Source organism: Rhipicephalus microplus, chromosome 8 (assembly GCF_043290135.1).
Source record: "Rhipicephalus microplus isolate Deutch F79 chromosome 8, USDA_Rmic, whole genome shotgun sequence".
NCBI lineage: Eukaryota > Metazoa > Arthropoda > Arachnida > Ixodida > Ixodidae > Rhipicephalus > Rhipicephalus microplus.
In genome coordinates, this window is record NC_134707.1 from 41,783,260 (window position 1) to 41,800,920 (window position 17,661).

The following is a 17,661-nucleotide window of genomic DNA, read 5'->3' on the forward strand; positions in this document are numbered from 1 at the left end:
TTTCATTATGCAACGTATTGTGTTACAGATGTTGAGTAGCCGGAGTCATAACTAGGCATCGACCTAACTAAGCGCACTTAAACAAATAGTAGGGACCTCAATTTTCCTTGCTTCTCTGCTACATACAAAGAGGCCAGATCAACAGGAGTGAAGGAGGCCAAGAGATTAGCACAGTCACGTCGGTGGGTCCAGATTTCTGAGTTTTCTTCAGTTTTCTTGAGCTTGCAAACACGTTTTCGCAATTCTAAATAGCCGAACTATCCGTATAAAAGGTAAGTATGTACGTTTTGGCAGCTTGCGAATTCTAAAGAAGTGATTAGAAAGTAATTATAGTAAGCGAAGCGCAAAGATTAAGGTTAATTTGGTTTTTTATGGCGCAAAAGCAGCTATGGCTATGCTGCGCCAGACACAAGACTTTCAGGAATGGACGCTAAAAAGATGAGATTTTAAAGCTTATTTAACAGGTTAGATTCTTTCAGAAAGTTTAGCAAGTCAGGCAGAGGTACTAGAGGGTCATCTCCTAGGAACAAAGCAGGGTGTAAAGGTACGTGTTGTTTGTATAGCTTGCTGAAATGTTTTTTGTCTCTGTGTTTCAATGGTAGGACATGTGATTAGGATGTGCATAAGTGTTAACACTTCTTGGCATTTTTCACACGTTGGTTGTTCTTCTTTTGCGAGTAAGAAGTTGTGTGTCAAGTGTGTGTGTCCAATGCGAAGTCGGCATAATACAACTTCAATAAACCGTTGCTGGTGACAGCAGGTCTTCCATTCCCCGAGTGTGGGTTTAACCAGGTGGAGCTTATTGTTCGTGCAGGTGTCCCATCGCTTTTGCCATTTTGCTAGTAGGGCCAGGCGAATTGTTCTCTGGATATCTTTAAGGGGAATCTTTACTTTTGTTACTGTTTTATGGGCTGCCTGGGAAGCATACTTATCTGCTTTTTCGTTTCCAGGTATCCCAACATGACTTGGGACCCAGCAGAAACAGATGCAGGTTGCCTGGCTGTTTAAGTATACCATGTTTAGAATGTCGCCTACTATAGGCTCACATTCGAATTTTATATGTAGTGCTTTTAGTGTGCTTAGTGAGTCGGTGTATATGATTGCTTTCTTGTATTTTTGAGCGATGATTTTCCGAACTGCTTCACTCAAGGCATAAGCTTCAGCTGAAAAAATAGAAAAACTATGAGGTACTTTCACAGAAATTGCGCTTTTCGTCGTCACAATCCCAATACCCACGTGGTCCTCCGTTTTTGAGCCATCTGTGTAAAATTCTTCGTAAGCCCTATATTCGTGCTGAAGTGTATAAAATTCTTGGATTATGTGTTCTGGTGGGGTGCTTTTTTTGTTGAACCGGCTTAGTGAAAATTCGCATAGCTGTGACAGGTCAAACCATGGCGGCAGTCTTGGTGGTTTAATAGCGACATCTAGTGATTCATCAGGGATGGTATAAAAGCGGCAGTATTCCTAGAAACGTAGGACAAGTGATTTGATTAGGTTCGGTTTGTTGAGGTAGTGTGAGCGCGAGTCACATTTTGCGGCAATTTCATAGCAGATGTGTTCAGGTGACGACCTTATTCTTAAAACGTATGACAAGGTTAGTATAGCTCTTCGATCACATAGAGGGGGCTCATTGCATTCTACGTATAGACTTTGCACAGGTGATGTTCTGTAAGCACCACTTGACAGACGGAGGCCGAGGTTGTGTATAGGGTCAAGACGGCGGATGTATGAGTTTCGCGCCGAGTCGTAGACTACGCATCCGCAGTCTAAAATGCTGCGTACAAGAGATCGGTAAATACGTATAAGGCAGAGTCGATCGGAACCCCAGTGTTTATGGGAGAGTACTTTGAGCACATTGAGTGCTCTGTTTGCCTTAGTTTTCAGTGCATTTATGAGTGGCAGAAAGTTTAGTTTTCGGTCGAATGTGATTCCTAGAAATTTGTGTTCTTGTTTTACCGGCATGTTGATGTTGTATAGTTTGAGCGCGGGTTCAGGGAACAATCCTCTCTTTTGCGTAAAGAGAACAGCTGTGGTTTTTTGGGCTGAAAAGCGGAAACCATTTTGGTCGGCCCATTTCGTAAGCCGATTTATTGTAATTTGGAGTTGCCTTTCGCAAGATGATAGGCTGGAGGCTCGGCATGCAATTTGCAGATCATCAACATAGATGGAGTGCATGACTGTACGTGGTATAGTCCTGTTGATGGAGTTCATTTTCACTATAAACAGGGTGGTGCTCAAAACGCAGCCCTGTGGTACACCATTTTCTTGGACAAATATTCGTGACAGTACCGTACCCAAACGTACTTGAAAAGCTCTATTCGATAAAAAATCGTGTAAGCAGTTCATCATTCTTCCGCGAATCCCTAAGTTAGCTAGATCTCTGAGAATTCCGTATCTCCAAGTTGTGTCATATGCTTTCTCTAAGTCAAAGAAGACCGAGAGACAGAACTGTTTGTGTAGAAATGCTTGTCGTATTTCTTGTTCCAGCCTAACAATGTGATCAGTGGTGGAACAGCCCTTTTTGTATCCGCACTGGTGTGCGTCTATTAGGTGCTCCTATTCCAGAGTGAAGGTAAGTCTAATATTTATGATGCTTTCGTAAGTTTTTGCAAGGCAACTTGTTAATGCAATGGGTCTATAGCTACTTGGGGTTGTTGGGGGTTTACCAGGTTTTAGGAATGGTATGACTATGGCTTTTTTCCAATCTTCAGGCATTATGCCAGAGTCCCATATTTTGTTGAAGAATTGGAGAAGTGCCTTCGCGGATGCTTGGGATAGGTGTGCCAACATTGCGTAGTGTATCTGGTCAGACCCTGTTGCCGTTTTTTTACCGGCAGAAAGTACCCTGTTCAATTCGTGCAGCGTAAGCGGAAGGTTATAACTTTCATTTGAGGTACTGCTAGTAGGCAATCTTTGTCTTTCTGCATTTTCTTTATATTTCAGGAATGTATTGGTGTAATTTGCTGAGCATGATACCTTATAAAAGTGTTCTCCTAATAGGTTGGCCTGGTCTTCTAGTGTTGATTGTGTGTCTGGACTTGTAAGCAGTGGTATTGTGTAGGAGTAGTACTCTCCCTTGAACTTCCTCACCTGGTCTCAGATGTGTTTAGATATGACTGAATTGTTAATTGATGATATGTACTTTTGCCATGAATCTTTTTCTGCCTGTCTTCGAATAAATCGGGCTCTGGCTTTTGCCTGTTTGAAGTTGATGAGGTTGGCGTATGTGGGGTATCTTCGTAGAATTCCCCAGGCCTTATTTTGTAGTTTTTTGGCATCAGTACACTCGTTTGTCCACCAAAAGTTGAATTTCTTGCGTACGATGCCGGATGATTGCGGTATTGCTTTTTCTGCTGCTAAGATTAAAACTTTGACGAACTCTTCGTTTAGTTCCTCAACAGAAAGCTCCGATGAGAAAACTTCATCGAGCTTAGCGTTTTCTGTGAAAACTGGCCAGTTCGCGATCTGTAGTTTCCACCGGCGTGGCCTGCTTGGTAGAGTTGGGTAAGATGGTATGAGTTTTATGATGCCGGGTTGATGATCACTGCCATAAGACGTGTTGATGACGTCCCATTTAAAATCATTAAAAATACCCGATGAACACATGGCGAGATCTAAATAACTAAAAGTGCGTGAGGTTGGTGAAAAGTAGGTAAAAGCACCGGAATTAAGAAGGCAGATGTCATTTGATAAAATGAAATCTTCCACGGCTTGCCCTCTTGCGTCAGTTTTGTCGCTATCCCAAAGAGTTGAATGAGCATTGAAATCCCCAACTAAGATAAATGGTTTTGGCAACTGTTCCACTGGATTTTCTAGGTTTTTGGTGGTGAAAAGGGTGTGAGGTGGGATATACAGTGAGCAGATGGTGATGGTTTTGTATGATAGGATGGTGACGGCTACGGCCTCGAAAGATGTGTTTATTTGGACATCTCGCGTAGGAGTGCTGCCCTGCACCACTATGGCTACTCCTCCTGAAAGACGGTTGCAATGTTCGCGGTCCTTTCGGGCAACTTTGAAGCCTTTTAGGAAATGGCTGTGTTTTGCACCAAGATTTGTCTCTTGGAGGCAAAAGGCTACTGGTGAGAATTTGTTAATGATGTCCTTTATGTCACCTAAGTTATGAATTAAGCCTCTACAGTTCCAATGTACGATAAAAGCCATGGCAGAATAAAGTTAAGTAAATATACTTCTGGAGATTGATCGGTATAAAAGATGATAGGTGACAATATTAAGAAATAGAAATAGAAAGAAATACGATAACCATTACGGTTATCGCTTACTTATTGTGGTTACTGGGACTTTGTCCTTGTCCTGTTTGGTACGCTCGAGAGAGCGCTTGTCCTTCGGTGTCGATGACACCGGAGTTTTGTGGTCGATCTCCATTGCCTTGTCTGAGGCGCTGGAAGATCGAGTGAGGCGCTGAGAAACGGATCTCAGGCCTTGGCACTCTATTGAGTTTAGGGCCCAGGGAGACCGGAGTCTGCGGGCCATTTGATGTGCATGGAGCAGCTGGCGCTGCTTCTTTTACGGGGGCGGTTTGAGTCACCATAGAACCACTGGGTGTGGTAGCGGTCGACTCCTGAGGCCTTTGTGACGCTGCCCCCGACTGCGTCACATCGGCGTAACTTCTGTGGAAAAGGTATGATAGCCGTGTTCGCGCTTCGCTGAATGATATTTTTTCTTTGACGGTCAGAGCGATCACTTCTTTTTCTTTTTTCCAACATGGGCATGACCGGGAATACGCTGGGTGTTCCCCGTCACAGTTAACACAGTGGGGTGAGGATGAGCAGTTTTCTGATTTGTGGTCGTTTGCGCTGCATTTTGCGCATGTTTCTTTGCCTCTGCAAGAGTGCGAGGCGTGTCCGAATCTCTGACATTTGAAACAGCGTCTGGGGTTGGGAATGTAGGGTCTGACATTTATTTTTAAGTACCCAGCCTTAAGAGAGGTGGGCATTTCACATGTTCCAAAGGTTAGTATTACGTGTTTGGTGGGCACTTCCTGATTATTGCGACGGATTACAATTCTTTGGACTTTGATGACGTTTTGGTCTTGGAAACCTTCGAGGAGCTCTTCGTCACTAAGGCCTAAGAAGTCTTCCTCAGAGATTACTCCCCTGCTGGTGTTTAGAGAGCGATGGACCGAAACGGTGACAGCTGTTTCTCCAATGCTGGTTAGTTGGGATAGCTTAGGCACTTGGTCTTTTTCGGTTAGCTCCAAAAGGAGGTCACCGCTTGACATTTTGGATGCTTTGTATGTGGGTCCTATTTTTTCTTTTAGGCACTTGGCCACCAAAAATGGGGATAATTTTCCTAGAGGTGTGCTGTCACTGTGGATAATGTGGTACTTCGCGAAAGTAACTTTAGTTTCTTTCGAGACGTGATAACTTGCTTCGGTGCGGCCTCTCTTGCGAGACCGATCAAGGTCGGCGGATGCTTGTAAAGCCATACAAGTATGAATGTGTTTGGTAACAGCGGCGACCACCCACCACGGAGCCCAATAAGGGGACGCGGTTGGACTTGTTGAAACAAGCCCTCCCGACGCCAGCCGTACGCTGTCACTATAACCCAATGTAATTATCCAAGGTGGGATACCTACACAAGGTTAACCCTTGCCGCCATGAATATCGGAAGTAAACGGAAGAGAGTAGAAGACAGGACAGATAAATAGTAAAAGATAAAGACGAAGATGTAGGGAGAGAGAGATAGGAAAAGGCGACTGCCGATTTCCCCTGGGTGGGTCAGCCCAGGGGTGCCGTCTACGTGAAGCCGGGGCCAAAGGGGTGTGTTGGCTCTGCCGGGGGGCCTTAACGGTCCAATCACCCAGCGTCGGCTCAACCCCCCGGATCCCCTTTTCCCCGGACACGGCAAAGCCACGCACGGCTAGGCGTGGGAGGGAGTAGAAATTCCCCCGTTAGCTCGGGTCCGTGGTGTCGCTACACACCAAACGCCTACTTGCGCAGGCGCCCCTGCGGGGGCGAAGCGCAAAGAAGGCGCACACGTTAACGTGAGGCCACGCGATCTAAAGGTGAGGGATCGCGACCCAGCCACAAGGTCCCAAATACTGCAGCGATACGCTCATAGCTTTAAGTGCTGAACCAAGTGTATCACTGAGCTTTTAGAGCTGCAACATTTTCGGGCAGGGGCCAATCGTTCATGCAAGAGATCGGCAACCTTTTGAGAGAAAGGGTAAATTGCGCGAAGCTGGCACAAGAGAGGGCCGGGCGGCAAATTGACGAAGCATGCAGGGGGGGCGGGGGGCTTGGTAGATAAAAAGTGAAAGTTTGGAAGTTGACAACAACGTACTACAAAACTTGATAAAATATAAGGTTTTATGCACGCATTTCACACTGTTGCAGTAGAATTTAACTGTTTCAAGAAAAAATCTGGTTTTAGCTCAGAACTGCCGGGTTGGCATTCAGGTAGGAAGTGGTCAGAGAAAACGAAGATGGAGTGGGGTCTTGACGTCATACCGGGGGCCACGTAATGATGCACTAACGGCCGTAGGTTGGTGGCCCCTATTGTTTATGTTACCGAGGCTTAGGCGCGAAATGCGTGATAAAGAGGTAAATTTTGAAGCACTATGGTTGAAACTTTGCGATTTCACAACGGGGACCTCTACGAACAGTGTGTTTAGTGCCTGCTCGTCAAATAATTCAGTTGACCTGGAGCGAATCAGAGCAGCTCCATTCGTGAAGGAATCCTCCAGCTCATAAATATCAGATCCCACTAAATAATTAGTTCTAAGTCGCATTTTCTAGCTATTGTTATGACGAATTAGGACGTAGATTTCTTATCGACGCAGCACTTCGTTATCGTATTCTTCTCTAACACAGCAGAAATATAACTGGATTCGCCTGTCCAATTAAAAGTTGTATATACGAGTGGCAGTAGTTGAGAGCCATTTCGCAAACACATTGAGCCAGAAAAAAAAAAACACATTGTGCTCACTCCATCAGTGAATAAAGTCACTGTTCGCGTTTCAGCAAGATAACGAAATTCGCCAAGGCACGTTGCCGGGCTAGATGGTTGGGATTTATTTACAAGGGTATAGCGCACCACGACTAGGACACAAAAGGAGACGCACACACACACAGCGCTACAAGTTTCGTGAGGCCCACTGCATGTTCGGTAAAACGTAACGTTAACTGACAGCCTGGCTAATTGGTCTTCATCGTTCAATTGAGTGGTACTTCGTGAAAATAAGAACGACTAAGAAGTGCACATAATGACAACGCTGACTATTGAATGAGGGTCTATTGCAGATTAAATAAATTCGAACGTGAAGATGCATGTGGAAGAAAAATTATCACGCAAGATAATCATTAGATTCCACGTCTGGGGGGAATCTGCTTCGCGCGATGAAGCGGGCCAGTGATTGCCTTGGCGGCATATTTAGCGTTAGGCCAAGCTTTGCGAGACACATCGACATATGTAAAGTGAGTAGTGGGCACCTCGTGGTCTTACCAGGAACGTCGTATTCAGTGGTCTTTAAAGATTTAGTGGCGTATACAGTCATAGGGGCGTATATACATACGCCACTATGACGAACGCATAGTACACCTAAAATTGACGCTTTTATTATGATATGCCACATTTATTAGCGTGCTCCTCCTGGTTCGAGCAACGCTTGGATATAATAGCAATCTGAATGAACAAATACGTCGCGTTTATTAAACTGTTATAAAAGGAAGGGAACACAAACCACAACTGCCGTTGACCCGGTGACGCCAGTATGATACGAGTAAATGTGTTGGACCATTGTTTTTGCCTTATAAAATTATATTGCCAATGACAACCATAATTAACCCTCTTACATGGCGCCTGCATCGGGTGTTTTTCGAAAGCATTTTTAAAACTGTGGTGAAATCCCTCACTGCGACACAGAGCGCTTGGGCTCGATTCCTGCTTGCGCCCTTATCGACAATACTTCTAGTTCACCTGGACAACGTTGACGATGTTGGTGTTGCTTAATGCTCTCGCAAGTAAATTACCAATGTCTGTTGTCATCGTTCATGGGTACATATATATTTTCAGACACCTGTGGCGCATACCCGCGTAGAGCAGCCCGTCGCATCCGGGTATGTGACACACGCGCCCGGAAGAGAGGTTTCGACGACATTAGCGAATGGATTTCCGGGTTTGTCGTTTCATGACCACCTTCATATTCGTCAAACCCTCCCATACGACAACTTTTGTAAGCGCGAAAGGCAGGTGCAGCCGCGGCCACGTCTTGGTACAGCATGCGAGGAGCCGGTTTTCGCTTGGCGGGGCGACACCTCGAGGCAGTCTTGACCTCTGCAGTGCTGCATCAAAAGCATGCGTGACCTGGCTGTCAGGCTGACCACATTAGAGCCCGAAACTGCCTCGAGGTTTCGCCCCGCGCAGTGAAAACCAGCTCCTCGCGTGCTCTACACAGACGTGATCGCGGCTGTACAGGCGTGAGCATAAGAGTGCTTTTTTTTCTTTATTACGTGAGCATAAGAGTGCAGGCGACAAGATCGCGTGGCCGAAGGCATGGACGCGCTATCTAGCGACGAATCGCCTGCTGCGGTGCGCATGCGCAGACCGTCGTATCAGTTGGCCTTTCATGTCGCCCTCCTTGACGCGCTCGTAGCCAAAACGACAACTGGGTGTCACTGTCTTTGCTCCATCAAATTTGGACCATTTCTTTTCTATTATTTTTTTCCTCTTTACGTAGCGGCTACGATGGAGCTGGTCGTGTCCTTATTTATTCCGGTTTATTAGAGTAACTAAGCGTAGCCATCCTCAAAAAACCTGATGAAGCCAAGGACAGGAAATAAAGTTTTCTCAGCTCAGCTTACTTTAGTTGCGTTAAGCCAAGTTTAACTCAAATTAGCCTAGTTATAGAGAAACAATTACAATATGTAGGAATACATAATTCTTAAGGCTGAAGAGATTTTATTTACCCTAATGAGATAACACTTGATGATGAGTAAATACTATTTTCTTCAACTTCGATTTTCTGAGCTCATACAAACTTCACATCAATTATTTTATTTGTTTTATTAGAACTTGCGCAATTACACTAAATATAATCAGACTAGGATGACGATGACATGATCACTCATACTATAACCGCATTTTCTATGCTTACCATGGTGCTGCCTTATTAGCTTAGTTACGTCTATTTAGCTTTTTCTGCCACATTAAACTTCAGCATTTTTGTGTCAATGAATATCACACTAATTATTCAACCATAACTACGCGTGGTAAGTGACACTAATAAGACATAAATGAGCCTAATTTGTACAGTGTCATTAAGTAATTGTTAATATCTTGCAGGGTATAGCACCTCCAGGCCCATGGGGAAGTTGACTTAGATTAAAAGGCCGCGATAAGGTTTGCCTTATTTGGGGTAATTTTGCTCGGCTAAACTAAATAATACAATGATCGACTATGCTTCATTGGCCCTGGCTGTACGAAGCCCCGCCGCGGTGGTCCAGTGGCTAAGGTACTCTGCTCCTGACCCAAAGGTCGCGAGAATTAATCCCGCCTGCAGCGGTTGCATTTTCGATGGCGGTGAAAACGCAGGCCCGTGTTCTCAGATTTGGGTGCCCGTTAAAAAAACTCCAGGTGGTCGAAATTTCCGCAGCTCTTCACTACGGCGTCTCCCATAACCATATGGAGGTTTTGGGACGTTAAACGCCACATATTCACCCGTTTAGCTGTACGGGCACTTTTTTCGACCCAGCAGGGCACGTCGAAGTTTGGCGGTCATTGAACATAAAAACAGCAACCTTGACTGGGCTTTCAGTTTTTTATACCCGATCTTATGAGGTGATACCGCGCTAAACTATATATTGTATTCCGCTACACACATTCCCTCAACTAGGTTCACCTAATTTAAATTTAGCCTAACGCAACAGAGGCGAGCTTCGTTGAGAAAACCTAATTTTCTGTGCATAGCTTCAGGTTTTGCAAGGCTGGCTACGCTTAGTTATCCTAATAAAGCAGTATAAATAACGACTCGAGCCCAGCGCTTGAACATGCACCGTCGCGGCCGCTACGCAAAAAAAGAAAAAAGAAAAACGGCGCACATTCGATGGATGAAAGACAGCGACACCCACGTGTCGTTTTGGCTACGAGCACGTCGGAGAAAGCGACATAAAAGGCCTAATGATACTACAGTATGCGCATGCGCATTGTAGCAGGCATCTGGTCGCTAGATAGCGCGTCGATGCCTTCGGCCACGTGATCCTGCGGTGTGCACACTTACGCTCACGCTTGTACGTAAGACAAGCTAAGGACACAGGACAAGCGCTCGCCTTACAAACGTGCCTTTCGCGCTTACAAACGTTATGAATCAGTAACAACTAGTCCGAGCCTGGTGCCTTCCATAACAATTTTAATCAACCCCAAGTATACAGCTTATCACGAGGGCACCCACAAGTAGGCGGCTAGATAGTAGATGAATTGAATAAAACGGTAATGTGCCTTTATTGTGCTAAAAAATGCTTTGCATTGAAAAGAGCAAGCGTAGGTGGTATCTATGTGTGTACCATTTGTATTTTTCAGCACTGTACAAATTAATTAACAATAAAAACACAGCTGTACTGAAAATGACACACCAACAACGCTGAGCCTCATGCCCGCTAGGCTGCACATGCCGGGAAACACAACATCTAGGACCTAGTAGCCATAACCGTGCGCACGGAGGAGTAGACCCCCCTCTGTTCAAAGGGAAAAGAAAGGGGGGGGGGTCGTAAAATCTGCCCCGTACATTGACCTGCGACGAACCATTGACCATGGTTCATCGCAGTTGGCCTTCGCTCACCCACCCACTGACGAGGAACCATGCGCATGGCTAAGCGAACAGCCATCACCGGGCATTCTCCGGCGTACCAGAGTGGGGCGCGCTCAAATGCTCTAAAACGAAGTGCACAACACTGTCTTAGTGAAAGTTCTATCGACATGACATACCTTTGAATTGCCGTGCCTTGCATCTCGGCGTCAAGTCCGGTAACATCGCCGTTAAGAATTGGCCTAGCTAGGTTGAAACACTCCTCTGAGTGGTTGCCGGTTTCATGACAAATTACAGCAGTCCAAGTGGTGCAGGCCAAGTTCACGGCGCCAGGGTGGTAGGATTTCGATCAAGGCAGATTGCTTAAGACCCGTGTAATGCGCGGGGTCATGGCACGCCGAACAACGCAAGATTATTTAAATTTACAGAGCTTTCCTCTACAGCGCGCCTCATGCTAGTACGCAGATCGGGCACATGGAAACCCAAAGATTAATTTAGTCACGTGGTCGTGACGATGACGAAGGTTGCAGTCGACGTGGTGAAGATTAAACCTGGGGGCGAAAACTCCCTATACTTCCCGTGCATTTGTCCTCGCATGCTGATACGCAGTGGCAGCGCTGCTTTTACCACTGCTGGTGGCCGGGAATCCTACCAGAATTAAATCACAAACAGAATATTTCTTTTATGACGTCACTGGTGAGGTCATCATGTAAAGGGGAAGAACGAGAAACCGAGAGAAGGAGCCTTTCTCACTTAGCATGCAAGCGGAATGCACTCGTGCTTTGTTTCAGGTCCACTGGCCGCTTGGTCAATGCATCCATTCGTAAAATTTTGTATTATTTTGTTCTTGTGTGCCGAAGTGGCGAAAGTTAAGCTGATGAATTTTAGGGGCGAAGCTCCTTATATCGGCACCCGTTAGTCCCTCGTAGTCGTAGTCATAGTGTGTAACCAGTCTTACGCGTTGACATCTAAGGTGGTGCCGGTGGGAGTTTTCTTCTGTGCATTGTTGAACAATAAAAAAAAATTCGCAGCGTGCGCGTTAACTAAAAGCCAAATTCTTCTATCTCTCATTCCCCATTAGCAGCCATTGGCATGTTCCAGTAGCAAACGTTAGTAGAAGTGTTAAAAGCCGACTTCAGCTGTCTCTCATTCCCAGTAACAGCCATTGTTTACCTCCAAGGTACTGCCTGGTGAGATTTCTCCTGTTCGTGAATAAACAATAGAAAAATTTTGTTCAAAACGCCATTGAATGATGAAATAAACCAACGAAAGACGCCAGATGTTTTCTAAAAGCAAAACGAAAAGACGCCAGATGTTTCTAAAGCAAAACAAAAAGAAGACACCAGCTGCTTAATGAAAGACGCCAGGTGTTTTCTAAAGCAATGGTTTTATAATCAAAACCATATCGATACAGGTTTGTAGTTGCCGATGCTCGTTGCCGTCGGTGTGTGCACGTATGGATAAGGATGCCGAAAGGCGGGCGCACAGGGCAGCGGCGGCACGCGCTCGCCGACAGGACACTGAAGTGAGAGCACGCGAGGCAGAAGCGCGCCGGGAAGCTGCGCGACGTCGCCGCCAAGATCCTGCTGTACGGGAACAAGAAGCCACATCAGCAAGGCAGCGTCGGCAAGATCCTACCGTACGTGAACAAGAAGCTGCAGCGGCACGTCAGCGTCGGCAGGATCCTTCCGTTCGGGGACGACAGGCCGAGGCAGCACGTCAACGTCGCGAAGCAGATCTTGAAAACGTTCGACAATGGGAAGCGGCGAGGAAGCGTGCATATCACCAAGCCAATTAACGGAAGAAAATTTCCCGGTATTACTTCTAGGAGCTTCGCCCAATCTCATCATCATTCACCTCGTGGATCTGTCGTCAATTTTTTTCAGTAAGATGAAACTTGGTTGACACAATAAAATTATGTTTTTTACTGCACGCACGTTTTGCATATATATTTGAAAAAAAAACACATGCACGTAGAGCGAAAGTGTCAATCGATAGAAGCAGCTTTAATTTACAACTTTCACGTGGACATAATGAGTGAACATTCAACCCACAATATTGCAATCAATGCAAGAATTATCAACAATCCTGTGTGGGACACATCGTATTTGACTCAACCACGGCGCATATACTTTGCTTACAGAACTTCACTACCAAACAGGACTGATGTTCAGATGCACTTAATAAGCTTGAAGCTCTCAGAAAGTTTGCAAGAAAGAACGTTGCTTGAAACACTGTTTCGGCAAGTTCACCTGTCCTCGTCAGGGCAACAGCGCTACCATGACTAAGAAAAGCTCAGAACGTTGGCTCCAGCGACAATCCCTGTAATGATTTATAGAAGCGCTCAGTCCACGGCATGTATTTGGTTGACAGTATTGGAACTAAGGAATCACAAAGTTTCAAATGATGGCTACATAAACTTCTTGAACAGTAAGGAGTCTATATTTACCAGTATTTGAGCAGCATGCAAAAAGTAAAAGAAGCGAATACTACGTAGCTAAGCGAACACGAATTCAAGCCTTTCATTCAACGAATTTTGCCGACAGCAGCTTAGCTGCCGTGTTTAGCGACGCTGTACTGCTGTCAGTCCAGTCAGGCTTGCTGAAAACCGAGTATACTCTTGTCATGCAAAATCAGTACCTGATCGAATAATGGGTCCATATACATTAAATACTTAATGGGTCGAGATACCTAAAAAGACCCCCAAGGAACTGGAAATCCCCGAGTTGACACAGCGCACAGCCGCGAAAAACACATTGCCCAATTTAGCCATCTTCGTCGAACGCATGCATTGCCCGGCACAGCTCACTGCGGCTTCCATTCTCTGCCCGCCACAACATTCTGTTTTTTATCTTTTCTGCAAGGTGGCACGCCAACCAAACGAAATAACTCGGCTCGATTAAAGTTGCAATATCATCGAGAGAACGGCAATAAGGATCGGAGGCAAGTGATACGAACTCAAGTCGGCCGCTTCCAGCGCTTCGCAGGAGTTAAAACAAACAAAATAAGAAATAAAGATACATGTACTTAGGAAAAGTGGTCGGTGATTTAGAGCACTTCGTACTCTACTAAGGCAGAGCAAGAAGCCCTACCATGGGCCGCACATTTCGTGAAGAAACATACTTTGAGCATACAAGCAAAAGATGATGATTGATATAAGGGGTTTAACGTCACAAAACCACCATATGATTACGACAGACGCCGTAGTGGAAGGCTCCGGAAATTCCGATCAGCGGGGGTTCTTTAACGTGCCCCCAAATCTGAGCACACAGGCCTACAACATTTCCGCCTCCATCAGAAATGCAGCCGCCGCTGCCGGGATTCGAGCCCGTGACCTGCGGGTCAGCAGCCGAGTACCTTAGCCACTAGACCACCGCGGCAGAGCTACAAGCAAAATAAGTCGTGTTTACAATTATATCAAATTTTCATATTTGTACAAACGCCAAGCCTGCGCGGTAGGCGCAGCACAGTCACAGCGAAAGCTAGAAGAGCGGCCTTTCAGAGCCTTTTCAAAACACTCATTGGGTAACTACTGCAAGCACACTTGCTTGGTACCCACTAGGGCATTAGTAATAAACATTTGGGTAGTAGGCCGGCATTCGCTATGCCATTTTTCGTCATTCTTCTGAGAAGCGTGGTATCCGCTAAACACTTGCAAGTAATATTGTGCTAATTGTCAATGCAGTGGCTGATGACGATGAGGAATCATGGCTGTAGTGGGTATGTGCCACAGTTATTTGGGAAACAAGAACAGGCTTTTGTAACAGGTTGGAGCATTGGACAGCCCACTCGTTATGCTAATCGTTACAGACAGCGGCGGTGGCGGAGGCGGACAACATGCAACTGCGCGGGACCCTAAAAGTGATCTCTTAACAGCTTTCGCTGTAAAACTCGTGAAGCCCAATAAATTCGAACAACCATCCACATTAACCTCACTCCGTTCAACCGGATCTTATGGGATGCCCGGCAACAGCTACGAGCGTGCAAGTTGCTTGAAAGCGAAACTAGCGCTGGGATTCAGGGGCCTCATTAAACTCTTTATTTGGCTGAACTTGTGGCCATGAAACTGGTGGTGCATACACATTTCTGGCATGATTCTTCATCGTCGTCAGCCACTGCATAAAAAATTCCACAAAATTCCCAACAAGTCTGTAGTGAATACCACGCTTTTCCAAAGAATCACGCAGTACAGCATAGCGAATGCTGGCCTACTACACAAAACATGATTATTCATGGCGTAGTGGGTACCCAGGAGTGTGCTTGTAGCAGTTACCCAAAAAGTGTTTAGAAAATGCTCTGAAAGGCTAGCCTTCTAGCTCTCGCTGTGACTGTGCAGTGCGTTCCGCGCAGGCCTGGCGTTTTTTGTAAGAGTGGAGTAACGCCCCCTCTCCATTAAGAATCAGTGGAACAGTAACGACAACTCATTACGTTTGCGACAAAATGACAGAGGGAGTGGCGTTCCTTTTGTGAATGTTCCACGGCATCGGAGAGGCGGGAACACATCATGCCGAACAGGGTGGATGGGTGGCCGCGAGATGTGCAAAAGTGTACCCTCACCTGTCACGTGACTGTGATGCATCGTGTATAGCGTCGACTTCACAGCGCATGCCGGGGGCGCAGGTAAGCGCACGATAGCGAAACTGACCACGTGCAAGAGGAGCAGCTGCTTTTTTTTACAACACAGCTTTTATGCTCAATGTACACAGTGTAGAAAAATATCACCATTTTGGTACGAGCTCTCGCAGTCCTCATTCTCCTAATATTGCGATACATACTATATTGACACTCTCGGCTGAATTTTGCCGCCGGTGTCACCGTCATTCACGGTATATGTATACGTATTTACATATATGAAACTACAACAAAGAAAAAAATCACAGCATATCTACGGAGTAAGTGTTGATGGGCGACACATCGGAATGTTTTATTGGTCAACCGTGAATTGTCCGTTCATCCATCTGTATGTATATCTGTCTGTCCACCCATTCACACCTCCTGAGTGAGTCATCGAACTAGGCGGTTACGAACTCCGAGAAGCTAGGAGGGACACACTGCTTAAAGAGCATCGTCCTCAAAATTATTCAGAAAAAGACTACGTCACGCGGAGTCAAACGTCCATCCTCTTGCTTGTGAGGGCGAGGCGTTAGCCACTGAGCCACGAAGGAGCACCTCCTTCAACGATGAAACGCCAAGCTATTTATATCTACCACTTTCCGCTTGCGATGGCTATTTCGGGGGAACTATTGCGTTTTCTGCATTGCCAGTGAGATGACGCAATGAGCGCGCGTCGCCAGATCGTCACGGTGCGGTGGCGTGCGCTCTCATTTCCCACGCATACCTTGCCCCGCGTGGAGGGGGGAGGCTGAATGCTCACACATGTGGGCGCTTATCTTGCGGTGGGGAGAATCATACAAGATAGACACACAGACGGATGGACGTACGGGCGAACGTTTCACCAGACTCATGATTTACTCCACGGATACGCTGTGATTTTTTTCATCAAACGGGCCTTTTTATTTGGAGTTTTAGTCTTGAGAGGTTTGGCCGGTGACATTACGCCACACGTTGTCGTTTTGTGCTCGTGATCTATAGCAGAAAAAAAATACAAGAGGTGCATTCAACATCACCATGCAAGGTTTCCCTTGTTAAAAAAAAAAGATGTATCATAAGTATCATATTGCTAGTATTATCTGCGCAACGGCACCACAGAAGCCACTTATCTGAGAGCAAGGTTGAGCTGAGAATACTTCTTTACTGTCAGATATGGTCGGATTACTTTATTAGGTACCCTGCAATGCGCGGGATGAGCCTGGACTTCATCAAGGTGTCTTCAAGGCTTACCAGCCAATGGCGGTTTCCTCGAATCACTGTATTTGTCAGATCATCAGTGGGTCAAGAAGCATTACTTGGGCTCTATGGATCGACAGAGTCGTAGTTGCGGGCCGCGCTCACGTTGGGGCCGGCAGAATATGGTCCCATACCCGTTCGCGGGCCCTTTTTGGCAGCCCTTATTTGTTCCTGATGATCGCTTATTTTGAGGACTTCCTTCCAGTGTAGTAAAAAAGGTATTTTTTGACTTGAACATTGCCGGAACAGGTGCGCCAAAGAGGAATATTACGCTTCATGGTTCTCAGGGCAATGTAGGTCGATGTCCGAAGAGAGACGATTAAACCGTCCTCTCGACAGGATCCCGTTTGTAACACTCCCAGAGTGAAAGACTGATGTACAGTCAGCTTTGGGTGTGGGAGTGGAAATTTCCTGCACCCAAGCTCACATTGTTTCACGATTGAGAGGCTCTGAATTGGTGCTCTGTATTCGAGATCAGCAACGCAGGCTCCCAGCGCACGTGGAAGTTATGACTGCATAAGGCATCGTCACTGCTATTTCGTAATAAACCCTAAACATTTCCAGGATATGCCACAAGTTGGGTAAAGACAAGCAGTGTCTTCACTTTTATGTCGTGTATAAATCTGGGCGTACTTTGTGCGTGGGTGCTGGGCTCGTGTAGGGGCCCTTGATCTAGAATATGTTTCAGTGTGAATCGATAATCCTTCAATTTGGTTTGAGACTGTGAGACACTCGAAGAGAGAGAGAGAGAGAGAGAGAGAGAGCGAGAGAGAAAGAGTAATGACGCGTACACATTCGTTTCTTAACGCCAAAAATAAAGAGCATATTTATTTTTTTTCTCACGTACGTAAATTCACACAGTCCAGTTTACAGTTGTCTCAAGAGCAGATAATCAGTCACCAAGCTAAAATGCCTTGCAATATGATCTTGTCCACAGTCGCTTCATAAGAATCTGGATTTAAAAATATACATCACTCTCGTATGTTGGCCACACATGCCCGTTTCCGGCGGGTGTACATCTCACTGGTTCACTCTCAAAACGTTTGCTTCAC

General features: G+C 45.9%; 1 long non-coding RNA gene across 1 annotated transcript in view; it reads right to left on the reverse strand.

The window, feature by feature from the left end:
* Positions 1 to 11,222, reverse strand: part of LOC142768969 (uncharacterized) — a 155,867-nt gene extending 144,645 nt beyond the window's left edge. The window contains exon 1 of the long non-coding RNA XR_012885586.1: positions 10,942 to 11,222. This is a non-coding gene — a long non-coding RNA (uncharacterized LOC142768969). The remainder of the gene's footprint in view (positions 1 to 10,941) is intronic.
* Between the last annotated feature and the right edge of the window lie 6,439 nt (positions 11,223 to 17,661).